Source organism: Lampris incognitus, chromosome 20 (assembly GCF_029633865.1).
Source record: "Lampris incognitus isolate fLamInc1 chromosome 20, fLamInc1.hap2, whole genome shotgun sequence".
Taxonomy (NCBI): Eukaryota; Metazoa; Chordata; class Actinopteri; order Lampriformes; family Lampridae; genus Lampris; species Lampris incognitus.
Window position 1 is genome coordinate 10,311,610 of NC_079230.1, and position 12,754 is coordinate 10,324,363.

Sequence of the window (12,754 nt, forward strand, 5' to 3'; positions counted from 1 at the left end):
CCCCCCCCCCCCCCCCCCCCCCCCCCCCCCCCCCCCCCCCCCCCCCCCCCCCCCACCCCCCCCCCCCCCCCCCCCCCCCCCCCCCCCCCTCCCCCCCCCCCCCCCCCCCCCACCCCCCCCCCCCCCCCCCCCCCCCCCCCCCCCCCCCCCCCCCCCCCCCCCACCCCCCCCCCCCCCCCCCCCCCCCCCCCCCCCCCCCCCCCCCCCCCCCCCCCCCCCCCCCCTCTCCCCCCCCCCCACCCCCCCCCCCCCCCCCCCCCCCCCCCCCCCCCCCCCCCCCCCCCCCCCCCCCCCCCCCTCCCCCCCCCACCCCCCCCCCCCCCCCCCACCCCCCCCCCCCCCCCCCCCCCCCCCTCCCCCCCACCCCCCCCCCCCCCCGCCCCCCCCCCCCCCCCCCCCCCCCCCCCCCCCCCCCCCCCCCCCCCCCCCCCCCCCCCCCCCCCCCCCCCCCCCCCCCCCCCCCCCCCCCCCCCCCCCCCCCCCCCCCCCCCCCCCCCCCCCCAAGGAGAGACTGGGGGGGGGGCTACCTAGCAGGAAGCCACGAAAAGAGACTTTGTGTGTGGAGGAAGTGAAAAAGAGAGGCCCTCCTAAGACACCCTAAAATCATGTTTCATTTTATACCTTTTAATAAGCTCTCTCTCTCTCTCTCTCTCTCTCTCTCTCTCTCTCTCACTCTCTCTCTCTCTCTCTCCCCCTCTCTCTCTCAGTTCAACAGGGCTTTACTGGCATGACCATATTCAGTTACACAGTATTGCCAAAGCACAAGGTGGTACAAAACAGTACAGTACTAGTTTATAACACACAAACAGTGCTAAAAAAAAAGTTGCTGTAATGTTAAAAACAATCAATCAGTTTAACAATATTTAGTAGTGCAAACGATAATTGACCTGGAGGGGCCTTGGTTGTTAATGAGACGTCAGCTTGGGTTTCGATTACGCCTTCTGTTAATAATTGCGGCTCTTTTTGTTGATGCGTGGAAAGATGGTGACACACACAACAAAACCGTCGGTGTTATCGCTTGTGATTTGGGGACCCCCCTCCCCCCTAGTTTCTAGTTTCCCCCTGTATGGCTTTAACTCGGGAGCACCTCTCACCCATCTCATGTGGAGTCGTGCGGCACCCAGGAAAGGCCGTGGCGACGGAGTTGCAGCGCCCTCTACCGTTCGAGGGGTGTCGCGTCGCCGGTTCAACACCACGTCAGTCAGTCCAGAAATGCTTATGTCGCGCTATTTCCAGACGACTGCACGACATAAACGCAGGCCTTGAGAATAAACCACCCAGGCACAGAAATGGCGTACATAATGGGCATGTACCGGGAGATCCCCGTTTATGCAGACTGCAATGCTGGACTTGGATTTGGGCTGTGTGTGTGGGGGGGGGGGGGTGTAAATCTACCTCTTTAACCCAAAGCAGTATGCATTTAATATCAGCTGCTGTATAGCGCAAGTGTGTCCTTGAAATTTCTTCTTCACTGTGTATATTTTGGGCAGGGAAAGTGCAAAGGGAGCTGCTAAACCCTCCCTATATAATGAGTGTGTTTGGGGTGTGTGGGGCTCTAATCTGCCTTTTTTATATATACATCTGTCTTTGTGTGTGTGTATGTGTGTGCAAGCACATTGGCCTTGTTTTGCTGACAGAGAGCCGTCACCTTCAGTCTCTCTCACGTACAGTGTTTACATCCACCCACTGCCTGAAATTGATGTGGACATTACTGAGCCATCCAAATATTTATGTTTGCATGTGTTGGTGACAGAAGTCACAGCGAATACCGTCTCCTCACTGTGCTCTCTATTTTGTGTGTGTGTGTGTGTGTTAGGAGGAGGCCATTCCAGAGCTGGAGATAGATGTGGATGAGCTGCTGGACATGCCCAGTGATGTCGAACGGGCAGCCAGGGTCAAGGTAGGAGACTCAGAACAAACACACACACACTTACACGTAAAGGTATCATGACACACACAGATATATAGGATCATAGGGGGCATCCAGGTAACGTAGCGGTCAATTCTGTTGCCGACCCAACACGGGGATCGGCGGTTCGAATCCCCGTGTTACCTCCGGCTTGGTCGGGTGTTCCTGCAGTCACAATTGGCCGTGTCTGCGGGTGGGAAGCCGGATGTGGGGTATGTGTCCTGGTCGCGGCACTAGCGCCTCCTCTAGCGGCTGGTGATCCACTTGTATCGGAGGAGGCATGCGGTAGCCTCCCTGGATCGGCAGAGGGGGTGGAGCGGCAACCGGGGCGGCTCGGAAGAGCGGGGTAATTGGCCGGATACAATTGGGGAGAAAAAGGGGGGGGGGAAATACCAACAAAAAAAAAAAAGGATCGTGCATTTAAGCCACATACACACATGGTTTTATGTAATGTTTTCTTTCCATTTCTCTGCAGGACTTACTGGTTGACTGTTTTAAACCTACTGAGGTAATACAGCATCCGTCTACTCGTCTTTCTTTCTTTCATCCCCTCTCTTACAACTTATATAACTGCTTATCCATGAAACCTTTTGAGTTATTTAATCCTCGGGTGTATTTTGTCCCTCCTGTCTCCCTGTAGGACTTTGTCTCAGAGCTGCTGGATAAGATCAGAGGGATGCAGAAGCTTTCTACACCACAGAAGAAATGATGTCATCCCTCCTTTCCCCTCATCCCCATCGCCACACACGCACACTCTCTCACACACACACACACACACACACACACAAACACACACCAATCCGCAGCCCTCACCTCGTCTTCCTAACTCTCCTCCTCCTATTTTTTTTTTTTATTATTTCCTTCCTCCGCTTCAGTATCCCTTTTAATCAGTAAGTCTCAGTCAAACAGCCTTCACCTTTGCCCTCCCCTCTGTTACTTAGCAACCTCTGTCTCTCAGCCTCTTGTTTCCTTCCTTCCTTCCATCTCAGAATGGAACAGATCTTATCTGGATTCATCCCCATCCTCTTCTGTTGAATTTGCCACATTTTGAATTTAGCCATTCTGGGGGGGGGGGGGGGGGTTCAACACCATTTTTGTCATCTGAACTTGTTTTGGATTGGATTGTGCCCTGGACCAATGATATTCTAGATCTCAGCCTAGCGTAGGCCGTTCAGATAGACACGCTTTAATCCGGGGTTAGATTACGGGTCCGGCCGGCGTGCTCGGGGCATGCACGCCTAGCCCGCCTTCTCAAACAGCGCCCGAGTCAACCAAACAAACTTCAGCACGAACCGCGCGGTTCACCAGCGAATAGAAAAGACGGGATGTCTCGACATGTCTTGATCCAGGCAGTTTCCCTTCCTCCTTTCCCCCCCCCCCTTTTTTTTTGGCTTTGCTCTTTTTCCTTATCACCCTCTTCCCTCTGTACTTAACCCTCAACCGCCCACTTAGTCCCATCATTCCAGTCCCTTTGCCTGTTTAGTCCCATCATTCCCAATCCCTTTGCCTCTTTAGTCCCATCATTCCCAGTCCCTTTGCCTGTTTAGTCCCATCATTCCCAATCCCTTTGCCTGTTTAGTCCCATTATTCCCAATCCCTTTGCCTCTTTAGTCCCATCATTCCCAATCCCTTTGCCTCTTTAGTCCCATCATTCCCAATCCCTTTGCCTCTTTAGTCCCATCATTCCCAGTCCCTTTGCCTGTTTAGTCCCATCATTCCCAGTCCCTTCACCAGTTTCACAAAATGTCGGCGAAGAGCAACTGGGACCAGTCCCATATTTCCAGAAAGGAAGGGGGGGAGAGTGGGAAATGGAAGAGGAGCAAATGATAGCGAGAAGCAGGAGGTGGGTAGAGAATAGAGGAGGAGGGACTCACCTGAAACAGCCAATCAGAACTAAGCAGGGCTTATGTCTCAACCAATGAGATAGATTTATTTTTTTGGTTTTATTATTTTATTTGTAAGGGGTTTAAAAGTCGTTGTAAATGATTAAGCTACCGACCGTGTTTAAACTATGACGATATTATCTTTGTTTTGTTGTTTGTTGGTTCAGTTTGGGGGGCTTGGGGTTTAATTTAGTCACACGATTTTAACTCTGTTTAAGTGAGTTTGTTGGTCACACCGGTTGGTGTGTTGGTTTTTCTGCTCCACTACTCTGGGGTGTGAGACAGGTCGGTGGGCTTGTTCCCCCAATACACAAGCCCTTCTGCTTGTCTGGTAGAGATCTCTCCGTGCAACGTCTGCACTGTCATTTCTGGAAGGGAATTTGAAACTCGGGACAGAAAAGTACAAGTATTTCACATCCCCAGCAACGCGTAAGTGCTGGAAATCGCAGAACGGCTCACTGGACCGCAAAGAAGAAGTCGCCGGTCGCAGGTGAACATTTAGACCAGTCGGATGACTGCGGAAATGCTCGAGTATCGTTTTCCCCGCCACAAATACACGATGCCGTCTTAAGCGAGGCCGCTCAGAGGCCGCCGCAGGCGAACCGGGACATAAACGTGTGTGTTTGTGCATCGCGCCGTGCTACGTGTGCGTGTATGTTGCTTCATAATGTACGGCAACGTTATTATTATTGTCATTATTATTATTATTGTAGGAGTGGTTTCTGGCCTGTAATTTTGTGAACTGTTCATATAGGACTGGTTCCTGATTTGTTTTTTGTTTTTGTTTTTTTGCATTTCCACCACACTGACACAGACCAAGAGGGGAACCTGGAACAAAGCTGCCTTGTTTTTTCTCTTTCTCTCTCCCTCTGTCCATCTTTTTCTGCCTCTCTCACTCGGTGGTGTCTAGAATATATATATATATATATATATATATATATATATATATATATATATATATATGGAAAGCACGGTGGTGCAGTGGTTAGCGCCCTGGCCTCACATCAAGAAGGTCCTGGGTTCGAACCCCGGGGTAGTCCAACCTTGGGATCATCCCAGGTTGTCCTCTGTGTGGAGTTTGCATGTTCTCCCCATGTCTGCAAGGGTTTCCTCCCACAGTCCAAAGACATGTAGGTCAGGTGAATTGGCGGTGCTAAATTGTCCCTAGGTGTGAATGTGTGCGTGGGCCCTGTGATGGACTGGTGGCCTGTCCAGGGTGTCTCCCCACCTGCTGCCCAATGACTGCTGGGATGGGCTTCAGCATCCCTGCGACCCTGAGTAGGATAAGTGGCTTGGATAATGGATGGAGATATATATATATATATATATATATATATATATATATATATATATATATATATATATATATATATATATGTGTGTGTGTGTGTGAGAGAGTCAGAATCCTGCCTCCTGCACTAGGATGCAATCGGCCAATCAGATGTTTGAATGTTTGAGAAGAGGCTGAGTTTAGTTTACGGAGGACAACACTGGTGATGCGGGAAAGGAAAACACCTCCTGTATCCCCTCTAGACACCACCTTCTCATTCGCCCTCCTTCTCACACCCCCAACATCATTCCTTTGTGTCGGGGCCAGAGGTCAGTTCACACAGATCGCACGCAAGGACACGGAAACTTTAAACAAACCTCGTGCTGAACCGATTTTGGATTTTCCCCACGGCGCCCAAACGCTCATTTTTCGGCCGATGCTGGCCGGGGGACTCGCCAAATGAGAGTTTAACAGGAAGAGGGGAGGAAAGGACAGTAGATTAGAGTGACTGACGAGAGGGGTATGACAGGCCACCGTGGAAAATTGAAGATGTCCAAATGCATTAAAAAAAATGTTTTATCGGTCTCTCTCGATCTCTCGCTCACACTCTCACACATGCGCAAACGTACAGAGGCCACTTCTGGGGTGGAGGTTGCGGAAGCACACTTGCAACCCACAGCTGCCCCTCGCACACAGATGTGCACATTGGCACTCTCTCTCTCTCTCTCTCTCTCTCTCTCTCTCTCTCTCTCTCTCTCTCTCTCTCTCTCTCTCTCTCTCTCTCTCTCACACACACACACACACACACTTATTCGCCTGTGGACACAGGAAAGAACAAACTCAAGATCCTTGGCTGTCGCACAAGGTCCCAGTGTTTTCCTGCTACAGCTGCCAATCACCTCCCAGAAAAAGCCATCTGTTCCTGGTTTTCAGCCAATCAGATCGGAGAACAGGGACCGTTGCCCAATGGGATGAGCAGTAGGAGGATTTGCAACAGTCCCTGTGGCCAACTGGTAACACCCGTGGCAACAGCAGACCTTGCCTGATGACTCTGAGGACCAGACACACACTCGCACATACACAACGCACGCACAAAGACACACACACACACTTACACACCCGCCAAACTGGCCCACGCTATCTTGCCGTGCTTTCTTGTTATTTTGGTATTTCTCTCGGCACACCCCCACCTTCACTCTCCACCTTCTATCCTTTCTTCTTCTATCCCTTATTCCTTTTTTTTTTTCCTTTTCAAACAGATGTTGCCTTAGGTATTATTTATGTTATAAAAACCAAATAAACTAAAAGGAGACGTTATTTTTTGTTTTTTTAGAAAGGTAACGCAAAACCGCTAAAACGGCGTCGTTCTTCAAAACTTACTGAGCGAAACGGTGGCAGAAAACGAATCCAGACTCTTCTGTCGCTGTTTTTCATTTTTGAAAAGTGAAAGGATACTCCGTTTTGTTTTTCTTTTTTTAGAAGTGTGTGTGTTTTAAACTTAGGCCTTGATACGGTGGTTTTGTTTAGATGAACTGCAGTCTTTACATTCACCATTTAAATAATGGTCTGTTTTTATTGTGATCATGACACTTAACTGATGCCGGGCCCTGGATGAACATGTAGTTTAAAAATAAAATAAAAAAATCCATTCAGATTCCGTTGGGTGTGATTGCGTCTACCTGCCTTTGAGGGATCCAAATCAGCGGGGGGGTCGTTGTCTTTTTCTTTTTTTTGAAGGGGTACGTGTCGGTTGGATGAATTGCACCAGAGGAGCTCAATCAGAAACGGCATCTGAATGGATTTTGCATCTGAATCCAGGTTTGGATTATACCTTCTTAGACTGTTATTGGGAAGTCTGTTTTTTTACTGTTGGGGAAAATTGCAAAAAATATATATAAACTGATGATTATCACACAAGAGCTACATCATGCTGATAATAGGACTAGTGGTGTTTTGGACAATGAGATAATCGAACCAACAAACAAATGTAGCAATACCAACAACAGGTCTTGTTTTTGCCCAATTTTGTTACACTTTTATGCAACTTTAATAAAAACATGTGAAATGGAATTTGGATTTTCCTGTTCCCAATTTGTGCGTGCATGTTTTCAGCTATATTTGTGAGGTCCAACTGGAGTTTTTAACCATGAGAGTGAGGGTACTTTGGCAGGTCCTCATGTTTATTTTAGAGTTATATTTAGACTGGGCAGCATGGTGGAGAAGTGGTTAGCGCGGTCACCTCACAGCACAAAGGTCCTGGGTTCGACCCCCGGGGTAGTCCAACCTTGGGGGTCATCCCAGGTCGTCCTCTGTGTGGAGTTTGCATGTTCTCTCCATGTCTGCGTGGGTTTCCTCCCACAGTCCAAAGACATGTAGGTCAGGTGAATCGGCCGTACTAAATTGTCCCTAGGTGTGAATATGTGTGTGTGTGTGTGTGTGTGTGTGTGTGTGTGTGTGTGTCGGCCCTGTGTGATGGTCTGGCGGCCTGTCCAGGGTGTCTCCCCGCCTGCCGCCCAATGACTGCCGGGATAGGCTCCAGCATCCCCGTGACCCTGAGAACAGGATAAGCGGTTCAGCTAATGGATGGATGGATAAATATAAATAAAATCTGACCACTGATAGGTCAAAGAGAAATTGAACAGCTCTGCTTATAACCAGGAAATGCCAAAGTGAATGTTATGAAACTTGTTTTATAGTTGATAATCTATCCATGTCCCTCTCCCCTGCAACGCCCTCCATCTCCTCCTGGGGGATCCGAAGGTGTTTCCAATCTGGTATGGGAACGCCTTGGGATCCCCCAGGAGGAGATGGAGGGCGTTGCTGGGGAGAGGGACGTCTGGAGTGCCCTACTTAGCTTGCTGCCACCGCAACCCGACCCTGGAGAAGCAGCTGAAGATGAATGAATGAATGTGTCTATCCATGTAAAAAATCTATGCATTAAAAATTATTTTTTTGTCAGCTAATCTCTTAGTTACACTAATGTTGTTCAAGTGAAGCACACATTTAGAGTTGGTCTTGTTGAGTTTTTTGAAAATAAAACACTTGTGTGGGGCTCTGGTAGGGAAGGGAGGAAAAACTAGTCAACACGCCCACAAATGACCGGCGGGGCTTCGCCGTGAGGGAATACTATCTGCAGTGGAAAACGAAATCCCAAAAAGTAAAGCGAGTAGAGTCGAATGGAGTAGAGTCGAGTTGAGCCAGTACCATGCAGTGGAAAAGGGGCATAAGTGGACGTATGAAAGTGGCCCGATAATGTCCATTTCCAGCGCTATATTTTTATTCTGGGGCTCCATTAGAGTATCTTTGCATGACTCACAGTTCAAACAAGTCCATATTTATCTTAAACCAGCCCTTATGCAGTCCCTCAGCTCATCCTGTCTGAAACAAGCCGTTTTAGCTCTGTCTCTTTAAGGCCCGCCTTCTTCTAGGTGCTCCCGGACCTGGATGCTGTGTATGCAGACCGCCTACAGAGGAAAGCCAGCAACATCAGCAAAGACACAACACACCCAGGTCAGTGTCTGTCTGTTTCCTTGCCATCGGGGAAAAGATACCGCACCATCAAAACCCGGACTAACAGGCTGAGGAACTGAGGAACAGCTTCTTCCCTAGAGCTGTAGCCCCCCCCCCACACACACACACACACAACCTGCCTATAGCTGCAGAGGACTAACTGGTACTACAGCCGCTGCAATATGGACAACTATGTGCAATAATCCCATGTACTATGTTGCGCTTTAAGAGCCGCTGCTATCTTTTATCGTTTCATCATTTTTACTACCTCACTTGTTTATACTAAATGTTGTTTGTCCTTGTTTTTATCTTTTTTTTAATCATTTACCTTTTCTAGTGTTGCTGGTCTGAGAGTCACCAAATGAAATTTCGTTGTATGTATACAATGACAATAAAGTATCTTATTTTATAAGCCCACTTTCACGGATATAAGGTGAGGTTCCGAAAGCAAACCGTTAATCTACTAAGTAACAGTTTATCATTCTTGATTGGAAATGGACACTTCTCAAATCCATCCGTACTTGTTCGAGCCCGAATACGAATATCCGCAGCAAAAAAAGATGTCTCTGTGGCAGGGTTCAAAATTTGCTGTTTTTAGGGCAAGGCAACTTTGCCTTGGATGACGCCTAATTTTACCAGGGCACCAAGGCAAATAGTCAGGGCACCAAAGGCAACTGGGAAATCCAAGCCCACAACACCATTGCGCAAATAAATACCACAAGAAAATATTATAAGATTGATTTCAGAGGTTTCTTGAAAAGGTTTTATAACTAAAGTTGTAATAAATTCCACATATACAAACATGTGAAAGATTTTTCAGCAAAGGATTATACCAAAACCGATCCACCTCACACACACTAACATCTGAACGCACACGTTTGCTTTACTTATCGTTATTAATGCCGGCAGACTACATTTCAATTATTATAAGGACGTGGATTTTTTTCCCTTCCGATACGGAGAGTGGTGCCATATCGACATTGGGCACGATGAACGCTTGCTAGCTAGCCAACACAGCGATGAATTGGTTAACAGAAAGATATGAACTTCCAGCAAAATAAACAAAAACATGGCCAATTATTCCTACCAATTCGTTTAAACACACCATATTATGGTAGCTATGTGGTATTTGCAACTGTCTGTTGCGTTTTAAATACTTCTCAATAAATTGCTAGTTTGGTTAGCTAGCTAGCAGCATATAGCAGTTGGAGACATAACAAAAGCATTAAGGCAAGGGAATTACAGCGGGAAAACACATTCGGAGGAGGTAACGTTATACAGGAATATTTGCGGAGGCTGAGTTTGTTCAGCGCATGTAATCAGTTTATTCGGAATATAGGCTTAAGTACCAGAATATGGGCCTAATATATTCACATGTTATGATCGATTGGAATATGGTAACGTTATGCATGTAACTTATCTTCAAACTCACCTGTTAGAGCTGCTTGGCTAGCTAGCTGACGTAACGTTAGACCATGCGTTACACCCTACACCGCCCCTTGCCAACCCAGCAGTGGCGCTGGGCAATTGTAAATGAGCGCACAGGGTCAAGGGTTGCGAGTGACATAAATGAAATGGGAGGAATGTGGGGGCACTTTCGCACTGACAGCAGAAAATTGGCTTGAAACCGATTACAATGAGGAAAAAAACTGCTACGAAGGGCACAGCGGCAACGTTGCCTTTACAAGTAGTGCTTTTTACAAGGGCATTAAGGCTATACGGGAGGCCTTCCGCCATGGAGAATTTCGAACGCTGCTCTGGGGCGTCCGGATAGTGTCGCGGTCTATTCCGTTGCCTACCAACATGGGGATCAGCGATCTGAACCCCTATGTTACCACCTGTTTGGTCAGGTATCCCTACAAACAATTGGCCGTGACTGCGGGTGGGAAGCCGGTATGTGTCCTGGTCACTGCACTAGCGCCTCCTCTGGTCGGTCGGGGCACCTGTTCGGGGGGGAGGGGGAACTGGGGGTAATAGCATGATCCTCCCACGCGCCACATCCCCCTGGTGAAACTCCTCACCGTCAGGTGAAAAGAAGCGGCTGGCGACGCCACATGTATCGGAGGAGGCATGTGGTAGTCTGCAACCCTCCCCGGATCGCAGGCGGGGTGGAGCAGTGACTGGGATGGCTCGGAAGAGTATACAATTGGGGAGAAAATGGGGTACTTTTTTTTTTTTAAAAAGTCTCTGGTAAATATTACGCTCATTACCTGCTTATTGTGCGATATAACGGTGGAATTAGTCTTTCAGTCACAAGCCGTATATAAAAGTTTCTGTATTTATGCCATTGTTAATCGGTGTACGTGTGGGAAATGCACTGAAATACCGACTGAAGTGTAAAACATCTGCTGTCAGGAAATAACAAAGATTATGTAGCAAGTAAAATGTTATTTTGCTGTTACCAGACAATAGTATCTCCCTCACCGTCAGTTATTTGTATGCTGGAGGACATTAAATATCTATAATACTACTTAAATAGACTGTTTTGCAGGCATGTACATACATTTACCATAGTTTGAAAGCGCTTGGCTTGGAATAGCATAACTGCTTTTGGTATTATAATAATTATAGTTGATTGCTTATTACTTGAAAAAATTGCATTGTAAAGATGTGCACACATCATCTTTCCCTCATTGTCATTGAGGATTTTACCAGTTATCCATGTTTGAAACATTATTTTGGATGAATCAATGGACAAATATCTTGACATTGTCACTGATATGCAGGATAATATCTACTGCTGAAGGTATTCTGAAATATCATGTTTCGTATTTAAAAACCTTACATATTATATATATTTCAAAAAGGCGATAGAGATCTTGAGAAATTGTTTTTTTCTACAACTTGTCTGTAAATATGCCATTCCTCTGTTAAAAATGATATATTATTATATGAAATATGGTATCTATATCAGGTTACACAAACAGAAATGTCGGTGGTGCTTCCTGACTGCATTTTCTATGTTCTAAATTTGGTTTTATTTATTCCACATAAGGTTGTAAGAAGAATGAACCAAGTGCCAAACACTCCGACATGCATGGCTGGTCAACCAGGCCTAGAACCAAACTGCCTAAACGCATACACCCTACAAAATATCATCAGTATCTACAGAGCAGACTATGGACCTCTTAGGAGGAGAACAGAGGAAGAGTACGTTTTTTATCCTGTTATCAAAGTTGTGTTTTAACATAGAATCAAAATGTTTCCCCTATATGTACACACGGATGATCATCAATTTCGAAACGATAAATCACTCAGCTCAACTGCTGTCAGTATCTGAGGTAGTATCCTGTTCCCTGAGATTCACAAGACTTTATACAAAGTCCTTACTTTCTGCATTTATAAATGTCCTTCACTGGATTCTGTCAGACGTTACAGGTACCTTGCATAGCTCAGTTTTGTAAGTTGGTGTTGGGGATACCTTGGAAGACAGATCAGGGTCGTCGTCCTGTCGTGTGTTGTTGGCCAGATACACCAGAAGTTTCCTGAACCTGCTGGCAACTGTGTTGGGTTCCCGCCGCCCCTTGACTGAAACTTGACACATGCCTGGCAATGACCTCCTCCTCTGAGGGTCTCTCACACTGTGCACAGAGGTCCTCTGGGACGGGGATTTGTTTGAGTTCCTCTATGTATCTGGTGGGGTGGGGGGGGTCCTCAACAACCTCCTCAAAAAGAAGCCTCATCAGGTCACTCACATATTCTGCAAAACATGACGTTTACAAATAAATAGCATGTTTTAATGTAATTTATGACATAGGTCACTAAAGTTTGAAGATAAGAGAAGTTTATGGTACTTTAAATGATAAAGAAGTGTGAGAGTTCTCCTTTTTGTATATAAGTTAGAATGAATATGTCAAAAGAAGTTTTTGTTATAGCCAAATGTTACACTGGTTCTTTTACATTTGCATACTTTATTATTTATGATAAAAAATCTGAATGTAACGGGTGTGCGGGTAGCATAGCGGTCTATTCCATTTCCTACCAATATGGGGCTCGCCGGTTTGAATCCTCGTGTTACCTCCGGCTTGGTCAGGCGTCCCTACAGACACAATTGGCCGTGTCTGTGGGTAGGAAGCCTGATGTGGGTATGTGTCCTGGTCGCTGCACTAGCGCCTCCTCTGGTCGGTTGGGGCGCCTGTTCGGGGGGGAGGGGGAACTGGGGGGAATAACGTGATCCCCGAT

General features: G+C 47.3%; 1 long non-coding RNA gene across 1 annotated transcript; it reads left to right on the top strand.

The window, feature by feature from the left end:
- The first annotated feature begins 1,821 nt into the window (after nt 1-1,821).
- On the top strand, nt 1,822-2,665 carry LOC130130621 (uncharacterized). Its single transcript, XR_008812172.1, has 3 exons — nt 1,822-1,900; nt 2,385-2,417; nt 2,550-2,665. It is a non-coding gene; the product is annotated as an uncharacterized LOC130130621 (long non-coding RNA).
- The last annotated feature ends 10,089 nt before the right edge of the window (nt 2,666-12,754 follow it).